This window comes from Bubalus kerabau, chromosome 23, assembly GCF_029407905.1.
Source record: "Bubalus kerabau isolate K-KA32 ecotype Philippines breed swamp buffalo chromosome 23, PCC_UOA_SB_1v2, whole genome shotgun sequence".
In the NCBI taxonomy this organism is placed as follows: Eukaryota; Metazoa; Chordata; class Mammalia; order Artiodactyla; family Bovidae; genus Bubalus; species Bubalus kerabau.
In genome coordinates, this window is record NC_073646.1 from 26,791,236 (window position 1) to 26,799,324 (window position 8,089).

Genomic DNA, 8,089 nt, shown 5'->3' on the forward strand with positions numbered 1-8,089 from the left:
ACAGAGGACAAGATGGTTGGATGGCATCACCGACTTGATGGACACGAGTTTGAGCAATCTCCAGGAGATGGTGAAGGACAAGGAAGCAGGGGGAAGAAAAGTTGGGCTGGCCTATCAGTGATTCGCAAACTTGTGCATGAATAAGAATCACATGGCTGGTTGAAACACAGATTCCCAGGCTCCACCTCCAGAGTCTGGAGACAGGAGGTCAGGAGCAGGGCCAGAAGGTGCATCTCTAACAGGTTTCAGGTGCTCTGATGCTGCGGTCCCAAACCTCACCATGTGTAGCTGTTCTAGACTACCAGAGACTGAAAAAAATGCAACATATAAATCTTACTGGGTCCTGATTTAAGAAATAAACATCTATAAACTCATTTGGGAAATAACTGGGTTCATTTGAATGTGGACTCAGTATTGTAGCCATGGGTTCCGGGAAACAAACTCACTCAGAAGGACAATGCAGATAGTGGAGTGCAGTTTATTACACCGGCGGGCCCAAGACAGAGTCTCCTCTTAGCCAAGGACCCCGACCAGTTTTTGTGAAAACCTTATATACCCTAAGTGTATAAGGTTCCCTGAAACTAGTCTGAACAAAGGAAAAAGAAAGATACAAAGTTAACCCACAATCATATGCCTTAAGCCTAGGTAGTTATCAGTGGACAATTATCAATAGGCCTGTGGTCATACCCCAATAAGCATAATAGAATGTATGATTCTATTCGTTACACAGATAATTAGGGTATTCTTTTAGGTTATGAAGAGCCCTGGGGTCTTCCTTCTGGGGGCCTGGTTTTCCAGGCGGTCTGTCGTTTCCATAGATACTGGGCATATAGCTCAAAGTCCACAGTCTGGCCCAAGATGGAGTCCTGCTTTTAAGATAGGGCCTGTTCTGTTTCCTCCTTCAGTATTAGAAGATATTTGAGGATGACTGTTACTTTTCTTGGATATGATGAGGGCATGGGACTGTGAAGGAAGATGTCCCTATTTTTAGCAGATTCATGCTGAGGTCTTTAAGGGTCAAGTGTCGTGAGCTCTGGGCTTCCCTGGTAACAGTAGTGGTGAAGAACCTGCCTGCCCATGAAGGGGATGTAAGAGACTCGGGTTCGATCCCTAGGTTGGAAAGATCCCCTGGGAGAGGGCATGGCAACCCACTCCAGTATTTTTGCCTGAAGAATCCCATGGACAGAGGAGACTGGCGAGCTACAATCCATAGGGTTGCAAAGAGACCGACATGACCGAATCGACTTAGCATGCACGCATGTCATGTTGCCCGCAACTAACTAAAATGTTTTAGCAAAATACACACACGTGGCCCAAGCAATAAAGCAATTAGTGGTAATTATTGAATCATATGATGAGTGATTGTTATACCATTCCTTCAGTCCCTCTGTGTTTGAATATTTGAAAAATAAAAAGCTGGGGAGAAGGTATGACTGCTGCCTAATTAAGTAGAGGCTGCTATTGTCAGCCCTTCTGGGTCATTTAAGGACCTTGGATTCTTTCCTGAGTGCGTGAGGAAGCCCTGGAAGGTTTCAAGCAGGGTGTGACATGATCTGATTTTATTTTTTTTAATTTATAGTTTTAAAAAAAGATGTTTTCCTTTTGAGGCTTGGCAAAATGGAAGACCTAGAAAATGGTTCATGGCCAAGCCCCAGAGAGCTGCCAGTCTGCACCAGGAAAGCATAATTATCAAATTATAAACCAGAAGACACCGCATGTGTTCATCATTCTGAATAAAACTAAATTGGGTTTAGGGTTTGGGTTCCCCAAAGCTGCATGAAAACAAAATCTCATAATCACTTACAGATAACTTATTATTAATAACACAGGGACTTCCCTGGGGGTCTAGTAATTAAGACTGGTGCCTCCACCTCTGAGAGTGCTGGTTCAATTTGTGGTTAGGGAGCTAACAAGCCATGCAACACAGCCAAAAAATAATAACGGGACTTCCCTGGTGGTTTCAGTGGTAACGAATCTGCCTGCCAAGGCAGGAGACGCAGGTTCAGTGCCTGGTGCGGGAAGATCCTACGTGCCGTGGAGTAAGTAAGCCCTGCACCACAACTACTGAAACCCACACACTCTAGAGCCGGTGCTCCGCAACAAGAGAAGCCACCGCAATGAGAAGCCTGAGCACTGCAGCTAGAGAAAACCCGTGAGCAGCAGCGAAGACCCTGTGCAGTCAAAAATAAATAAACAAACTATGGAAAAACAGAAAAACATATTGGGGCAGGGAGGAAAAATGTGGCTGAAAACTTCCTAAACTTGATGAGATTAATCTGTCCATCCAAGAATCTCAGCCAGTGTTGCTAAGACATGTAAACTCCACTCAGTGCTGAGCCAAGTAGTAAATTATAATCACCTTCCCTTTCTGCACTTTTGGTTTTCCTGGTGTTAGTAATTTTCTTTCTTTTTCCCCCATTTGCTTAGAAAAAGCTATGCATGTATTAATTCAATCTCAGACTCTCCACCAGTTGTTTAAATTGTTTCTCAAGGTGTTCGGTTGGATTAACTGGTTTACAAATCTAATCTTCTTGAAAAGCTCTGCTGGAGCCCCTCACCCTGCTCCAAGGTGGACTGACCACTCGCTGAACCATGTCATGTCATCCTGGGGTCTGTCTTTCAATATTTCCCAAAGGAGTCCCTTCCTTCTTTCTATGTTGAAGCTCCTATTTCTATATTAAATTATGTTTATCCTCCTTGATTTCCTCTCTTGTTTTGGTGGAGTACGTTCTTTTGCAGTTGCTCAATAAAGTGTGCATAAAATCTTGCAAAAATTGTTATGGGATGTTGCTAAATTGCTTTCTAAAAGAGCTGTTAACAGTTTGCATTTCCATCAGCAATATATGAACCCCAGACCCCTCCAGTTCTTTCACTTTTGCCTACCTGCTGGGTATAAATTGCCAGCTCATTGGAGCTTTAATTTGCCTTTCCCTGTTGCCTATGAGATTGAGCATTTTTAGTTTATGGATTTGCCATTTGGATTTGCTGTCTACCTATAAGGACTGTCTGTGCGGAACAAGCCTGGACCATCTTTGCAAATACAAATCATCCCTTTTAAAAAAAAAATAATTTTATTTATTTAATTTTGGCTGTGCTGGGTCTTCATTGCTGCTCAGGCTTTTCCCTAGTTGTGATGAGTGAGGGGCTACTCTCTAGTTGCGGTGTGCAGGTTTATCGCGGTGGCTTCTCTTGTTGCAGAGCACAGGCTCTAGGGCACTTGGGGTTCACTAGTTAGGGTGCACAGGCTTAGATGCTCTGAGGCATGTGGAATCTTCCTGCATCAGGGATTAAAGCCCTGTCTCCTGCATTAGCAGGCAGATTCTTTACCCTGGAGCCATCAGAGAAGTCCCTAATTATTCTTTTAACTCTGCTGATGGTATCTTCCCATACCTTTCCCTCTAATTTTAACATAGAATCATCTAAAGATTTTTGGCGGCCTCTGGGCTTTTTGACTCGGTTTAAAAATATTTCCCCCAGCCCTAGATTGTAAATCTAATTTCCTGAATTTTCCTCTAAGACTTTCTTCTGGCTACACTGGGTCTTCGTTGCTGCCCGCAGGCCTTCTCTAGCTGTGGCAAGCAGAGGCTACTCTCTCGTTGTAGTGCTCGGGTTTCTCATTGCAAGTGGCTTCTCTGGTTTCAGAGCACTGGCTCCGGGGCACGGAGGCCCCAGTTGTTGTGGCTCCTGCCCCACAGCATATGGAATCTTCCAGGACTAGGGATCAAACTCATGTCCCCTGCATTGGCAGGAGGATTCTCAACCACTGGACCACCAAGGAAGTCCCTCTTCTAAGACTATTATTAAGATTTTAATTCATCTTTAATTTACTTTTGCCTATGATATGAGGGGATATTGATTCAATTTTATTTCTTTATTTCTTCCAAACAGCCAGTTGTGCTGGAACATATTACTATATAAACTGCCCTCTTCTGGTACTTCCTTGGTGTCCAGTGGTTAGGGCTCCAAGGTGCTACTGCAGGGGGCACAGGTTCGATTCCTGATGCCTGGTCAGAGAATTAGGATCCCACAGGCCACCAGTGTGGGCCAAAAAAAAAAAGTTAAAAATAAATAAACTGCCCTCTCTGATTAATGTGAAGTTCCACTTTTGTAATGATTATTATAGATAACGGGATCCATTTCTGGGTTGTCTATTTAGTTGTTCTGGTTGCAGATTTTGACATGTTCCATGCCAGACCCACGTCCATCGAGTCAGTGATGCCATCCAGCCATCTCATCCTCTGTCGTTTCTCCTCCTGCCCCTAATCCCTCCCAGCATCAGAGTCTTTCCCAATGAGTCAACTCTTTGCATGAGGTGGCCAAAGTACTGGACTTTCAGCTTCAGCATCATTCCCTCCAAAGAAATCCCAGGGCTGATATCCTTCAGAATGGACTGGTTGGATCTCCTTGCAGTCCAAGGGACTCTCAAGAGTCTTCTCCAACACCACAGTTCAAAAGCATCAATTCTTCGGTGCTTTGCCTTCTTCACAGTCCAACTCTCACGTCCATACATGACCACAGGAAAAACCATAGCCTTGACTAGACGGACCTTTGTTGGCAAAGTAATGTCTCTGCTTTTGAATATGCTATCTAGGTTGGTCATAACTTTCCTTCCAAGGAGTAAGCGTCTTTTAATTTCATGGCTGCAGTCACCATCTGCAGTGATTTTGGAGCCCAAAAAAATAAAGTCTGACACTGTTTCCACCATTTCCCCATCTATTTCCCATGAAGTGATGGGACCAGATGCCATGATCTTCGTTTTCTGAATGTTGGGCTTTAAGCCAACTTTTTCACTCTCTTCTTTCACTTTCATCAAGAGGCTTTTTAGTTTCTCTTCACTTTCTGCCATAAGGGTGCTGCCATCTGCATATCTGAGGTTATTGATATTTCTCCCGGCAATCTTGATTCCAGCTTGTGTTTCTTCCAGTCCAGCATTTCTCATGATGTACTCTGCATATAAGTTAAATAAGCAGGGTGATAATATACAGCCTTGACGGACTCCTTTTCCTATTTGGAACCAGTCTGTTGTTCCATGTCCAGTTCTAACTGTTGCTTCCTGACCTGCATACAGGTTTCTCAAGAGGCAGGTCAGGTGGTCTGGTATTCCCATCTCTTTCAGAATTTTCCACAGTTTATTGTGTTCCACACAGTCAAAGGCTTTGGCATAGTCAATAAAGCAGAAATAGATGTTTTTTCTGGAACTCTCTTGCTTTTTTGATGATCCAGCAGATGTTGGCAATTTGATCTCTGGTTCCTCTGCCTTTTCTAAAACCAGCTTGAACATCAGGAAGTTCATGGTTCACGTATTGCTGAAGCCTGGGCTGGAGAATTTTGAGCATGACTTTACTAGCGTGTGAGATGAGTGCAATTGTGTGGTAGTTTGAGCATTCTTTGGCATTGCCTTTCTTTGGGATTGGAATGAAAACTGACCTTTTCCAGTCCTGTGGCCACTGCTGAGTTTTCCAAATTTGCTGGCATATTGAGTGCAACACTTTCACAGCATCATCTTTTAGGATTTGAAACAGCTCAACTGGAATTCCATCACCTCCATTAGCTTTGTTCGTAGTGATGCTTTCTAAGGCCCACTTGACTTCACATTCCAGGATGTCTGGCTCTAGGTCAGTGATCACATCAACTCCAGGAGTTGGTGATGGACTGGGAGGCCTGGGGTGCTGCGATTCATGGGGTTGCAAAGAGTCGGACACGACTGAGTGACTGAACTGAACTGATGTGAACTTCTATAGTAAAGTTCATTACATCGTGTTATCTAATTTTGAAAATACCCCATTTATATTTTAATGGGAGCTGCATGTGGGAGCATTCATATTTTCTGATGTTTTAAATAACCCTATTTTCTTAAAAAAATAATAAATCATCCTATTTTCTGATGTTGCCTCTTTATTTTTCCTTCAAGACATTTTTTTCCTTCATAGAGATCCTACATCCTCTGATAATATAACTGTGAATGAAATATTTTCCTTTTTCTATTTCTACCAATAATTTTTTACAATAGCAAACTACCTCTTCCACATTTTAAATTTTCCAATTTCACATTTTAAAATCCTGGTGTAGGGTGTAAGGGTGACCGGACATCTAGATACCCTAGTCTCCTTCTTTCTCCATTCCTGGGCTGAAGGAAACATTTGAACATGTGGAATCCCAATGCCACGGAGCCAGGACCATATCCACACCCCGCTAATGCTGGGTATCCTGGAGGTTGCAATCCTGCCCGTCCACCACTTGCCAACCCTCCCTTTCCTCCAGGCCCCTTTCCCACTCCCCCAGGAGCACCCCAGGGGAATCCAGCCTTTCGCCCTGGTGGGCCCTGTCATCCTGTGCCACTGCCAGGATATCTAGGGTGACAGCCCTCAGGTCCCTACCCTCCTCCATACCTACGACCTGGCCCTGGCATGTGTCCTGTGAATCCATTGGTTCCTGGTATAGTAGGACCAGGAATAGTGATTGACAGGAAGGTGCACAAGAAGGTGAAGAAAGCTCATAAAAAGCAGCAGAAACACCATAAGCATGGCAAGCATTCCTCCTTCTCCTCTTCCACAGTGACTCTGACTGAATACAGGGCCTGGACCCTTCCCTCAAGTCCCTCCAGTTCAGCTCTTCCATCAAGCTTCAGATGCCATCTTGTACTGGGGGAAATTAACTCTTGCTACCCCTCCACCCCCACCCCTGCAATCTAATCCTCATTCTGCTGTGCAGCATTAACTGCTGCTAAGTCACTTCAGTCGTGTCCGACTCTGTGCGACCCCATAGACGGCAGCCCACCAGGCTCCCCCATCCCTGGGACTCTCCAGGCAAGAACACTGGAGTGGGTTGCCATTTCCTTCTCCAATGCATGAAAGTGAAAAGTGAAAGTGAAGTCGCTCAGTCGTATCTGACTCTTAGCGACCCCATGGACTGCAGCCTACCAGGCTCCTCCATCCATGGGATTTTCCAGGCAAGAGTACTGGCGTGGGGTGCCATTGCCTTCTCCGGTGCAGCATTAACTAGCTAGGACAAATCGGAAAAGAATTGCCACGGGCTAAGAAAGGCCATCTTCTCACTGCTTGGATAGAACTTTTAGCTGATGAGTTTGACAGAACTGTTTTTTGAAGATGGTAAGATTTGAGCTAAATACTAAAGACAAGTCTAAGATCTGTAAAATGTGATTTTTTTTTTTTACTTTCTTTTGTAATACTTATGATTGAGGAGATGCTGTGGACATTGAGTTATGGAAAGGAAAAACGACCTGTACCTTTCTTATAACTGTAGCATGCTGGCTCAGACGGTAAAGCGTCTGTCTACAATGCAGGAGACCCCGGTTCAATCCCTGGGTTGGGAAGATCACCTGGAGAAGGAAATGGCAATCTACTCCACTACTATTGCCTGGAAAATCCCATGGACAGAGGAGCCTGGTAGGCTACAGCCCACGGGGTCGCAAAGAGTCGGACACAACTGAGCGACTTCAATTTCACTTTCACTTTATTTCACTTTGGGTGATTTAGTGGCAAATAAACATTTCCCAGCAGGCAAAAAAAAATAATAATGACAAAATCCTGGTGTATTTGATAGACTCTCCAAAATACTATTTTATTTTGATTTCAAGGGAATGGCTTTAGTATTTAGAATGATGTTTGCTGTCAATGTTTGGCAAAGAAAACTTATCATCTCTAAGTAGTTTTATTTCTTTTAATTTCTTTTTTTTTTTTAGTTTTTTGAAGAAGCTATTGAATTTCTTCAACTTACTTTTCTACATCAATTGATATGATCACATTGTTACTTTCCTTTAATGTAATGTAAAGAATTACATTGATTGAAAGTCACTCAGTTGTGTCCGAATTCTCCACGCCAGAATACTGGAGTGGGTAGCCTTTCCCTGCTTCATGGGATCTTCCCAACCTGGGGATTGAACCCAGGTCTTCCACATTGCAGGCAGATTCTTTACCAGCTGAGCCACAAGGGAAGCCCAAGAATACTGAAGTGGCTAGCCTTTCCCTTCTCCATCGGATCTTCCTGACCCAGGAATCAAACTGGGGTCTCCTGCATTGAAGGCAGATTCTTTACCAACTGAGTTATTGATATTGAACCTGTCATACGT

At 43.8% G+C, this 8,089-nt stretch overlaps 1 pseudogene; it reads left to right on the forward strand.

The window, feature by feature from the left end:
* Window positions 1–6,146: 6,146 nt before the first annotated feature.
* Window positions 6,147–6,713, forward strand: LOC129638080 (proline-rich protein 13-like; annotated as a pseudogene).
* The last annotated feature ends 1,376 nt before the right edge of the window (window positions 6,714–8,089 follow it).